Source organism: Pleurodeles waltl, chromosome 2_1 (genome assembly GCF_031143425.1).
Source record: "Pleurodeles waltl isolate 20211129_DDA chromosome 2_1, aPleWal1.hap1.20221129, whole genome shotgun sequence".
NCBI classification, from domain to species: Eukaryota; Metazoa; Chordata; class Amphibia; order Caudata; family Salamandridae; genus Pleurodeles; species Pleurodeles waltl.
Window position 1 is genome coordinate 228,159,147 of NC_090438.1, and position 13,700 is coordinate 228,172,846.

Genomic DNA, 13,700 nt, shown 5'->3' on the forward strand with positions numbered 1-13,700 from the left:
TGGGCCATCGACAATGGCAGGAAAAAGATCAGAGCAGGAGAATCTGGATTTCCAGGCCAAGAAGGTCATCATTGTCGATGGGGAGTGTGGGACTTAGCCCTATCTGCAGGGTCACCCCAAAACACTTTTTTACTGTTTGTTTTTGTTGGCTTTAGGACTCCTCAGTTGGAAGTTGGATTTTAATTTACAATTTACAAATGCCACTTTTAGAAAGTTAACAAACACACTCAGGGGGTTATTCTAACTTTGGAGGAGTGTTAATCCGTCCCAAAAGTGACGGTAAAGTGACGGATATACCACCAGCCGTATTACGAGTTCCATAGGATATAATGGACTCGTAATACGGCTGGTGGTAAATCCGTCACTTTTCCGTCACTTTTGGGACGGATTAACACCTCCTCCAAAGTTAGAATAACCCCCTCACTGTGCCACTGGAATCAAGCTAACCTGTCTGATGAAGGGTGATACCCTCAAACCGGTCGCAGGATGCTTGTTTCGGGCTGGAGTGTTCCCATGGGAAACAGGGTGAGGACTGATTTACATATGGCTGGGTCCAAACTGGTGTGGAATGGTGAGCAAAAGAATTGATGGCTTAAAACCAGATCTGTGACGGGGGTAATGTTTGAATGGTTCCGCATTCTGTCCATCATTTGTGTTTGTTTGCTTGTGTCGCCATAAGTGCACCGGGTATGCCCAGAAATGGGTCCCGGGCTCACTGTGCCACTGGATTCAAGTTAACCTGGCTGATGAAGGGTGATACCCTAAAATTGGTCCCAGGATGCTTGTTTCCGGCCCAGTGCATGCTTCTAGTCACATTTCCTCTGCATCCTTCCTCTGGTACCCCTTGGCAACCTGATGAATGTGGCAATACCTCTCTGCCCTCTTTGTAAATTGTTGCTTCTGGAATGCACACAGGTTGGCAGCTGCAACATGAATTGGACATCTCAGTCAATTGTATTTTTGGCAAATGAACAACATGAATGCAATGACTACAGCATCTGCAGTTGTAACACATTGTCCACCACAATTCACCATAATATCCTAAAGGGCATGTGGGCACACATTTACCCACCAACAATCAACTCCACATTGCCCATGTCAATGGTATTCTGACCAGCTATTGTTACACAATAACATTGAACCATCTTGGAAAATCATTGAAGGACCATGTCACTATTGACTAAGATTGTCATACATATCAGCCATGTGACCATGCAACATCATATGCATCATAGTGGTTGACTCACCAATGTCCCTCATGCTGGCCCAAGTGTTCTCAGTTCATTGACATATGAAAAACTCATCTCAGCAAGGACTACAGGTAAAATGTGGTCTTACAGCAAGGCCACATATGGCAAGGACAAATGTCAGGACATATTGCTAAATGCTAAACTGATTGTGACAGGCATCAAATGTGAAATTACAGGGCAGTGCAGTCACTCAAGTCAAACAGGGGATGATGACACTACTCTCATACTGATAAAGGTCTGTCCATGATGAACTGTGCCTTGACTTAGTACATAGTCTCAGATTAACTTGTTTTCTCCCACTATGGTGGACATTGGTTGTATATGTGTCCTAAACTATGCTCAGCATGTTGCATAACAGCACTCTTAACCACCATCTCATATGTGGGTGCATGCATGTCCTACTCTTCATCTGCACATGGATCTTGGAATAGCACTGGCTAATGCTGTACACTGTGGGTCATTTGATTTTACATCACATCCTAGACACCATCTAGATTACTTTGAGTAGATCACGCTGTGGGTTATGGCAAGTCGATTGTCAGTGTAGTATGGATATCCCTCTGGCCAAATATAAATGACAAGATATGTGAGGATGACAAAGGTTAGAAATGCTGCAAACTACGACTCAGGTAATGAGCCATCACACCACAATGGTAGTGGAAAGTTTGGCATATCAAGTGAGGTATGTTGACCACTGAGCTGCTAACATTAGGTGACTATTCACATGGTTATGCATCAAACCGTGACCTGAGTTACTCCATGCTATGTGTGGCACACATACCAGTGACATGTATAGTCAACAACATCTTGCAACCCTGCACACGTGTGTTGGACTCTTAACTTTGGACACATGACCATGCTGTCATCACTGTTATGGGACTCATGTACCATGTCCAACATTTCCATGGCCGTTGCTACACATGTTGGCACCAGTGCATTCATTTCATGGGATGCACATCCTAGACAGAACTGCAACCATACAGTCCACATCCAGTTTTAGCCTAGTATGTTTGTGGTAGCATACATGAACTTGGTACATGGCATTGCTTACAACATACAAATACAAACACTTGCATGACATATGACACATACAGATTGTGACTCACTGGTTCTATTGGGGTCATTGAAGCTTGCCACCTCTCCGATAGTGTATGGTTGAGGTCCACCTGCAAGAGGGAACATGAGACATAGCACTGTGAATGATGCTCAATGAACACTGTGGACAACTATTGGACGTCAGATATCATCTGCCAATAACCCTAGTATACCTGCGTTGATGAATACTCAATAATGACATTATACATGTCTCAGTGACATACATTGGCAGGGCAGGCTGACATGTACATATATGTGCTGGAACAGAACATACATGCCATGGATACATTGTTAAGTAATTGCAGATGACTTCCTACTGCAACATTTTTCAAGCATTGCAATTTGTATTACCACTCTGCACATACATGACTCACAGGACACACTCACGCATGACTCCATGTACTCCTGTGTACGTGTTTTAGGTCAAATGTACATGGCTATGCAACATACATCAGTAATGAGGCACTTAGTGGACATGGACACATGTTCCTGGTAACCATGTACCCTTCCACCATGACAAAGTTGTGTTGGCATTGGTGTGCTTCAGAATTTAAGTGGAGAAACCCAGTGGACAAGGACAGGAATAAGCCTTTTGTTTCCATAATGGTGCAGTGTTGCCATTGTCATAGTTGCTTTCTTGCGTCAACACGATAATTATGTAGTGGATCCTATTTAGTTTTCATGGGAATCAGGAGTTTAGCTTAGCCTTCTGGCTGGCAGGCCTGTGCCCCCTTCACCTAGTGACCTTTAACCTACTTAGCTTGCTCTGTTTTAGCACATTTATTTAATTATTTCTTCCAAGATGGCTGCCATGTTTATAGGTAGAAAGAGGTTTTAGTTTCATGTTAACAGTGTTACTATCAGCGTCAAAGATAAATGAGATACACAGGATTTCACATCATGTACTTTCCCACTTTCATGCAACGTTAACATAATGTACCTTTTCAGGGAATTGCTTATATAATTGCTGCCCCATGCATGCCTTCTTATCTATTGTTTGGGAACATACCTGCTTAAGAGGATCTACAAGATCTGTAGAAATACATCTCACACAAACATGATTATCAGGGGTATTCCTACCAGATGCCATTGACGCTATCTATGATACATGTTGCGTTAATGCAGACCTAGTCTTCGTGTCATTACATAGCCTGATCTAGAGACCTCATTCCAAGGTAACAAGGGTTTGGGACTCTTCTCATGGACATAGTACTGGCAGATTAGGTTTAGCGCACCTAGCTCACTTTAGGTTAGAGATGAGGTTTATCGTGCTAGGGTATTAAGGTTCATTTCACACCTACTTCACATCTTACGTTATTGCAAGATGATGGGAGTCTTTGTATTCATGACTCTCGGTTTCACCGTTCTGTTTCTTGCATTGCTCATTATCCTAATCATTGCAGCCCAAAAAACAAATTACCCAAACAACTCCCAACTAACATAACTTAAGATACTACCCCAGAGATAGACACCCTACAACACAATTACAACACAGTACTAATGACAAATAAACAGGACAATACAGACGTCAGGGACAATAATTGGACAGTAGGCAGCACAATAGACACCTCAAACACCACTCTAAAACAGAGATACCAAATACACCTCCTATCACGAAGGCAGACAAAAAGACTGTGACTGTAAAAAGAAAGTTAAACTAATTTTGCAGTTCCTGGTGTGCAGCATGGCAATACCATTACCTCACTTCCTGTGTTGATGCATCACATTGTTGTAGATGCGTCATTTTTTTATGCTACACTGTGCTAGATATTTTATGTTGCATGGCAACACAACATTAGCCAGTTCCGACACCTTGCATAGTATGTGTCATTTTTGGCAGACGTAATGCCATAGTTGCGGCAAATGTAATTTTTGATGCAAGGCATGTAATATGTCAAACATTTGTGGTGGCCATGGGAAAAACCTTTTCATATGTATCCAGTCATGTGTAGTGTTGTGATACCTGTGGATACTTCAGATCAACATACTCCTCTCTTTCCATGTGTTAAAGGTATGTGTTGCAAGTCTGTATGTGTGATTGTACATACCTTACTGGGACCAGACAATGCTCAGGCCACACTTCCCATAAGTCATTTCAATGGCAAGTTCATAGAGTGGCCTTATGTTCTAAGAATGGGACACATACAAGCCTCTTGCGCACCTTTGTGCCTCAATAACATCATTCATTTTTACGCTACAGTGGCAATAAACAGGCCCTCACCATGTGCCGTATATGCAAAGTGGTGCAATGCTAGCATTGCACTACTTTGTAAACCTAGTGCGACACATCATACCTGCGCAAGGTATGATGTATGCAAGGTTGACATTCACTCACAGGGTAGTCCAAGAGCAATTGCACTGGGGAAGTTACATGATGTCATTGAACCATTCTAGCATCATTAGGTTTAACACACCTAGCAGGCGTTAGACTGCTGTCAGTGCTAAGTCCTATGGGCTTTACTGAACTTCATTGGCCTAATGCAACTCAGCTGTTTTTGGCAATAGTCCAGCAAGTGCCAGGGTGCACAGTATTGCGAATACAGCGCTACCATGGTGTCGTTAGGGGGTGCAGGGCAATCCAAGGAAACTAGTGCATCATTAGTGATGCATCAATATCTTGTACATAGGCCCCTATGTGTAGTCACCTCAGTCCATTGATCAGTTGACTCCCAGGAATGTCATTGGCTAGCCATGGAATGTGGCCCATACACCCACATGTGGGTGTGTCCCAAAGTACAGACAGCAGACTGTTATGCAATGGGTGGTGGTGTTTGAAGTTTATTGTGCTAGCAAGTGTGGTGTTCTCATGTATGATCCGCTTGCTCTACAGCAAATTCGCTATTTAGGAAACTGCCTGTCTTTCCATGTGTACAATATGTTTACTGTAAGTGAACGTCTGTGGGGGTACATGCATTATTGGGATCTGATTACACAGATGGCACATTTCCACTGTTTGTGATGCCTCACAGCTTAGGATAGATTACTAATGTGCTTGACATTTTTATTAACGTGATACCCTTGTTACGAATATATCCTGGGATGCTTTTGAATTTCCCTAGTTTGTGACCAGCTTACCAACCCCAATGACAGTACATTTGTTTGAAAATCTAATGTGTGTCCAGAGGAGTAGACATCAGGCTATTATACAACATGGATAATTTACTGTTCCCAATGCAGCCAAGGGTTGGAATGTTTAAGACAGACATGTGCAATGGATGTGTGTCATGCCATGCTTGTGGTTGGTTTGTGTTCTTCATATGTGATTCCTTCTGCCTGTTACAGTGGTATGCTTAGTATAACAGTGCAAACATGTTCATGATCCAATCATCGGTTATAGCGTACTTTCAGTAAAATACATTTGGTCATGTCAGTGACTGACATGTTACCCTCTGTAGGTACATCAACACTGTCTATAAGTGTTAGGAGCTGTTTTACAAAAACACAATTGGCTATGATGATTCTTAGCATTAATCCTTGCTCACAATGTTGGGTCACACAGAGCCTTGAGCACCTAGGAGAGATATTAAGGTTGCATTTTGTGACAGTGTTGTCTCAATGAAAACTTTGACAGTACAATTTCTCACCACATAGTTTTGCACGGTATTAGCTTGTAGCACACACAGTGCATTGTAGAGTTATGGTCATAGAGGGATGGCAGGCTACACATCAGATCACCATCAAGTGCAAGCTACCAAATGTACATTTACACTCCCATGCCCTATTACCTACTAGGGACTTACAGGTTGTTGATGTCAGCCTTGCCCTGTTATCTACCAGTGACTTACAGGGGAATTCTGTCAGCCATGCCTTATTATCTACTAGGGACGTAAAGGGGATTTCTGTCAGTCTTGGACTCTTATCAACTGGAAATTACATGAGTTTGTGATTTGGAACGGTATATGAGCCTTTTGTTGCATAGGCAATCCATTAGTAGATAGTGGGACACGGACATGTCTGTAGATCAAGGGAACAGATATTGTCATTTTACACATGCATCACTCATACTTTTCTGTGCCAGGCAAACACTCATGTGGACTTGCTGACAGTCTGACTTGGATATTAAGTAGACTAAACAACTTGTGTACTTATGCGTGTGGTCTTACATATGTACAATGTTGTATTGTGGATTGGTATATTGAGATTGTGTAGACATTCCCACCTGTAGAAGCCAGACTGTGTACTGTAGGCCTCAATTGCCACATTGCTGTCACTGTTTGTACAACTGGTACTTGCTCATCATCTTCATCATCCTTACTGCCCAGTCCTTCATGCATGCCACTGTATTTTGTTGAGTTTGCTACAGGGCAAGCAATATTTACCATAACATATCCATTGTATGCAGTAGTAGTGACTTACATCCACAAATCTCCAGACTCCAGTCACAGCACTTGTGTAATCTATGAGTCACATCACAAAGTGGCTGTACCAGTTCAGTACTGGAATGTCTCAGCTGCCTTTCAATATGTGTGTGATTCACGTAGGCACTCACACTCATCTGCTACCAACATCCTTTGGTAAACAATGCAAGGTGAGGTTGCGCTCCTGAAAAATGATGCACACCTAAGAACCGTGGCACTAGACATGTCTAGCACCACGGCGTAAATGCGCTATGATATTTCTATTAACAGATACATTACTTCTGCAAACATTTAGATCACCACTTGTTTGCCCTATAATGCGTAGTTTAAATGGGTTCACTTCAATAGCACAAAAAAAGGTTTAGTTGCAGAAATATAACTAACTTAAGCTTAATGTTTTTTAGCACTGTTGCACCATGCATTGAGGGGCAAGTGCGAGGCTAAACCTATGCCAGATTTGTGAAGCCACGTAAGGCCACTTTGCAAGGCCCTGAATGGCTCCATAAATCTGGAGTAAAGCAACACAGTGCAAATCTCTGTGCTGCCTCACTTTGTGCAAAGGAGGTATTCCATGGGCATTGTGTGGTTGTTACCACGCAACTTACATGGTTTTTCTCATATTTCCAGATTTACCAGAACTGTTAAATTTGGGAATGCGCCAAAAGATAAGCATCCCAGGGTCAGGCACAACGAGGAGAAATACCTTTACTTCTCCTTGTTTTTTCTTGTTTCGACATGTGCTGAATTTTACAGCACACATAGAAAGATGAAAATGCCTCTTAAGATTGCATTTGTGCAGGAAGGTGTCCCTTTCTGTACAAAATCAATCCTATCTATAACACAGCAACCCTTGGACCATGAGAAAGGGTGCCTGCATTGGCACTAGGCTGCCAAAAGTTCACGAGCACTAGGAAAAGACAGAAACGTTCCATGTAACGGTGCCCTTTTGCATAGTAAAGTGGCTTGCTGCATTGTGCTGTATGAAAGAATGATGTCTGCCCTTTGGCTTCCACCTTATAGTCCAGTTAAGATGTGTTCTGTGGCTTCCCATCCCATTTCATTTTCATGATTATTTATATGAAATGTGCCATTGAAGGGTGCAACAGTGTTGGACTTTTTGCCTTACACAGGTTCATCCCAGGTCTTTTTGCCTCCTTCCTCCTGGTTTTTCTGACCTCTCGCTGTTGGCTTTAGGACTCTGAGCACTTTATCACTGCTGACCAGTGCTAAAGTGCAGGTGCTCTCCCATCTAAAGTTGGTATGATTGGCTTATACTTAATTGGCATATTCAATTTACCTATAAGTCCCTTGTACAGTGGTATCTCTTTACCCAGGGCATGTAAATTAAAAATTAAATACTACTAGTGGGCCTGCAGCGCTGCTTGCGCCACCCACTGAATTTATGAGGGGTAGCGTAGGCGTGTTTGGTATGGTTGTGATGGTGATAATAAATGCTGCTTACTGGTGTGGGTGTATTTTTTATTACTATCACAGAAATGCCACTTCTAGAAAGTGTGCATTTATCTGTGCTTATGACTCTGGTGTTTTGCAGCTTGACTCCAATCCACGTCTGGGCAGAGTGACAGTTGGGGCTTTGTGCATACTTTTCAGACAGCCTGTACACAGGGAGGGTGGAGGTGTCACAGAGGTGCATCTGCATACTGAATAGTCTTCCTGGGCTGAGAGAAGGGAGAGGCGGGGCACACCTGCATTTGTAAAGACTGTGCCCTGGCCTCACACAATAGGGTCGTTAACCCCCCACTGATGTTTGGAGCCTGTGCTGAAAGGAGAGAGGGGGCACTCCCAGAACCAGTTGTAACTGTCTGGAACCTCCTCTACCTACCATTGTAAGACACTGTAAGAACTGACTATAAGTACAGGGGAAGTTTCCCCACAATTTGGAGACTCTTGGAATCATCTTGGAACTGGACACCAAAGGCTGAAAGCACTCACCAAGAACCGCCCTGGACTCCTGCTGCTGTGCTGACCTGTGACCTGCCTGGTCACTGTGAAGGACTTGCCACTTGCTGCCTTTCCCTTGTGCTGGCCTGTAGCTGGGCCCTCCACCTGAGGACCTTGTCTTAAGATTCTGCTCCCCAGGGGCATGGTGCTGTGGCCCCTGACCCCTGCATCCATTTCTTCACAAGGGGTGCTTCTCCGTGGTTGCGGCTGCCATAGCGCTGATTGCAGCGTGCTTATGGAGCCTTGGGATCTCGTAGGCTCCTTGCTGCATTGTGCCCCTTTAAATAAGATCACCACAGCGGGCCGGGAAGCTGGAAAAACACTTGCGCACCGCATTGGGTGCAGGCGAGTGTCTGCTCAGGCAATAGGAGGGGTCTGATCTTCTTGTGGCTTCACGGCAAGACCAGGGGAAGGCGCGGGGAGTGCCCCCTTCCCCCTGGCCTCTGCGTTAGGAGCAGGATGCTCCTTTTCTGCTGTTAGGTAAAACTGGCATTATTGTGCCCCCCCCCTTGGTGGAAGGGCCAGTGGAGGCCCGGGGGGCCCCCAGAGATTGCAGGTCCCGAGAGGGGCCAGTCATTAAACCGGAGGGGATGCGTGGTGCCCACCTCCTGCCCTAAGTTGTTTTTTCTGGCTTTAGCCCCCCTTGTGAGGGCCGGTTGAGGCCCTGGGGGGCCCCCAGTAATCATGGTCCCCGGAGGGGCCTGTCTATAAAAGAGAGGAGGTGCATGTCGCCCTCCTCTGACCCCAGAGTATAAGGGAGGCCCCTGTTTTGCGCATAGGAGCGCCGGGGGCCCCATTGTTCACCTTCTAGGCACTGGAGGTGCCTTCATCCAACCAGGTACTGTTTAGAGGACCAATATAGTTGCAATCCAAAGTTCTTTCTACAGACTTTTGTTTGATTCATATATTACCTACCTGCGTTTGATGGTTTTACATATGTGCATGCAAATGTTCCTTTTATGGACATGCTTGCTAATATGTTTTTCTAACTTGCCATATGTTTTCTAATGTTCCTACTATGGGCATTTTATGATATTCTTATGACAAGTGCTGTAATAACGTGTTTTCCTGACTACTGCTTATGTTTCAGAATACTGAGTAACCTGTGTTTTATGTTTGACTACTGCTAGGTTGCAGAGTAACTAATGTGTAACGTTCTGACAACTGCTAAGGTAGCAGGATAGTCTTGATATGTGATGTTTGGTCTGATAATTGCGTTGTGTACAATACAGTATATTTTCATATAATCTGGTGTTGTATTTCCTTTGTGGTGGGGATATTGCATCACATGTATGTGTGTGTTGTGCAAACGCCTTACACATTGCCTCCGGGTTAAGCCTGACTGCTCGTGCCAAGCTACCAAGAGGGTTAGCAGGGGTTATCTTGGACGTGAAACTCCCTTGCCCTGACTAGAGTGGGTAAGTTCTGCCTGGCTGAGGTGCATACCCTAGCCAACCAGAAACCCCATTTCTAACAAACAGTATCTAGTTCAAACGAATAATTGATGTTTAATTATATTTTTCTTTTCTGCCTGGTTTGTTTCCATACTTACATAGTATTTGAAGAACAAAAGGTCCTCTATACATCAAATCATTGATCTGCAACTTTATTATTGTATATTGAAACACCTTTGCTTCATATAAAAATCTGTACAAACTCAGGTTTCCACATTTTCTATTGTGTTTTTCTCAAACCACCCATGTGAGAAATTGGATTGTTGGTTGACTGGGGTGTGTGCTCGGTTCAAGGATATGGACCACAATCTCTGTCAGGGTGAAGCACAAGCCAACCTCAAATTAACCTGTGCTTGACAATTGGGTAGCTTGACACAGAGCAGCCAGGTTTAAATTAAAGACAAAGTGAAAAGTATTTGTGCAACACTTTAAACAGTAATAAAGTGAAATCACCACACAAAACATATCCCACACCAAATTAGAAAATAGAGCATACTTTAATATATATAAAAAGACCAAAACATAACAAATCCAATCAGTAGAACCAGGGATATGCAGTTATGAAGATTTTACTGAAAATATTGCCAAAAAGCAGAAAAGAGCCAACTGTGGATATCTGCTCACTCTGAACAAGGACAATGTTACAAGTTCTGAGGCTGAGATTGAGCACAGGCCATCCATGGGCACCGAGTTAGGCCTGCTTAACAAAGCACCTTCAATCCTCGTTTTCAGAGAATTGTGAGGATTTGTGACAAATATGTGTCACACAGCCAAATCACTGCAACAGTTTTGAGATTCAGTGAGGAGGAGATGTGAGGACCTGAGTTGTCACTAAGGGTCCAATCAACATGGCCTGAGATGGAAAGTCCAGTGTCGAGGACGGGGTGTGCACTTAGGGCAATGTGTCAGTTCTGAAGAGCTGAGAGGCTGCGAAGTGGAGTTCATCATTGTCTTGGAGGCTGCCATTGATGAGGGATGCAAGGGCCTGTGCTAAGGACGTGTTGTGAAGTAGCACTTCCGAAGAGTTGCAACAGGTCCAATCTACACAGCAGCAGTGATGTGTTGGTTCTTCTCGGGTTTGCATTGTGCAGCAAAGGGGATGTGTCAGTTCTGTTGGAATCACACAAATTGGTAAAACATAATAAGCCCTTACTCCTACTGCTTTTGCCATGGCTCACACACTTTGTTTCAAGATCTCCGGTAAAGAGCCCTCTAATGGGGCCCGTCAGACAGTGCAGACCCTGTCTGACGAGGAGCTAGTCCTATGATAAAGCATGACTTCCATTGGATGTATGAGGGCTCTTGCTTCTAAATTTAGAAGTGCCTCGAAGACCTGTGCTCCTACTTTTCTTTTCTTTCAGGAACAGTGTACCTCATGGTTTTTCAAGTTTTTTAAATTGAGAATTATTCAACGAAATGTATTAAGAATACTGCATGTCTATAGGCTGTGCAACAGCCACAATGAAAGTGTCCCACTATTGGAGGCAAATTTAAGCTTTGTTGTTAGAGGTTTTATTTGGTGCCCTATAGACCTTCACAAGTCTCTATTTAAGGTTTCTGTTGCTTGTAAAGGCAAACATATTTTTTTACAAAACATTGTGCCAATACATTCCAGTGCTTGTGAATAACCTTTTAAATTGTATTAGATAAAGTCCCGAAGGTGGACACACTTACAAGTCTGGATTCTTTAGATTTGGCTTTGATTTGTAAAAAGGAACCCTCAGACATTAGATCAAGCCCTCTTTAAGCATCTTCTAAGAAATCTATGAGGGTAATCCCAGGCTTTAAGTTTCATTATCAGTTTTTTGGTAAGTATAGTGCAAAGAAGAGTCATTCAAATAGTCACAACATATAAATTGAGCAAAGGGCAGGTTATCTTTAAGGGATTGTGGGTTATGGCTATTAAACTCTAATAAAGTGTCCCTGGCAGTGTGTTTTGTGTAGAGTGTTATGTAAAGTTTGTTATTTCTATTATAATTGTTATATCTAAAGAGTTCAGACTGGTAGAGTTACATTCAAGCATAAAAGTAAGGGTGAGGCTCAATGAGTTTAAGCAATCATTAAAAAAGTTGTTAAACATCTGACATCACAGTACAAAATCAGGAGGACATTGTCTATGTACCTAACCCACTTAGTTATATAGGACAAAAATGGTTTAGTACAATCAGAAATCGTTCTGTCCTCAAAGTCAGCCATGTGAATATTGAATATGTTTTGTGCTAAAACATCTCCCATCGCATCTTCATTAGTTTGCTTATAGAAGTGCCCATCAAAAAAAGTAATTATGGCACCGATCAAAGTCTGCGCATTCTACAATGAAAGAAGTAGAGAATTGGTGTGAACTACTTTATATAAAGACTTTCAATGTCCATTGTCACAAGAATATCACTAGGTATATCAAAAAGAAAACCTTCAATGGAAGTAATTACCGAAATGGTGTCACATGTAACTGAAGGACTTTTCTTGAAAGAGAGTTTAATGAAGAAATCTTCATATTGTTCCACGGTTTCAGAATGGAATTGCAGCCTGATACAATGGGGCACTCAGGTGAATAAAGTTGATTGTGAATCTTTGGTAAAACATACATGATAGGTACGGTGGGGTTAGACCTGTTCAGAAGTAAAACTTATTTTGGGCTCAGTCACCCTCCATTAAGTCCATGTTTTGTTAATGAAGCAAACAATGCTCTCAGTAACAATTGGCAGCTTTCTTTTATGAAAATGTTCTTGATGTTCAACAAGGATTCTCCCACCTCTCCACACAAGAAGCCACTACAGCATTTCAAGACCCTTCGATTCGAATGTCACTTTCATAGTGTTTCAGCCTCTGACTGAGAACCTAGTTCTCGATCTCCTACGCACTATAATATTAGGCTCTCCCTTTGATCCGGCCCCACTGTCGATATTAATCCTCAGCGAGGACGTTATTGTGTCTGTTCTAACTAGGATTCTCAATAATTCTCTCACCTCTGGTCAGCTTCCACAAAACTGGAAACATTCTGTCATCAACATGCTGTCATCAAACCTTTATTAAAAAAGCCTAGGCTTGATCCTAGGTCATTGAGCAATTAAAGAACAATTGCCCTTCTGCCGATAAAATATTAAATTATCGAAAAACATGTTAACAAACACATTTCAGGCTTTCTTGAGGACTACAATCTTCTACCTCACACTCAGATCGGTTTCAGACCCTTGCATAGCACGGAATCTGCCCTGTTGGGCGTTACCGAGGACACCTGTCTACGCTTTGATTCAGGTGGCTATGCAGCAACTATCTTTTTGGAACTGGGTGCTGCATTCGATACTGTAGATCATGATATTCTCCTTCAGAGAATCTCTCGGATGGGCTTTTCAGGGACCCCTTTTGAGTGGCTCTCTGACTTCCTGAAGGACAGGACCTTTCAGGTCCTAGATCAATATTTTTTTTCTAAACCTCTGTCACTCAGTTGTGAGGTGCTGCAGGGCTCATCTCTGAGCCCTACTATTTTTAACATTTAAATGTCCCCGTGGTAAGAATTATTGAGCCACAGGGACTATCTCTAGTATCTTATGCGGATGATACTCAGTTGGTCTACTCCTTCT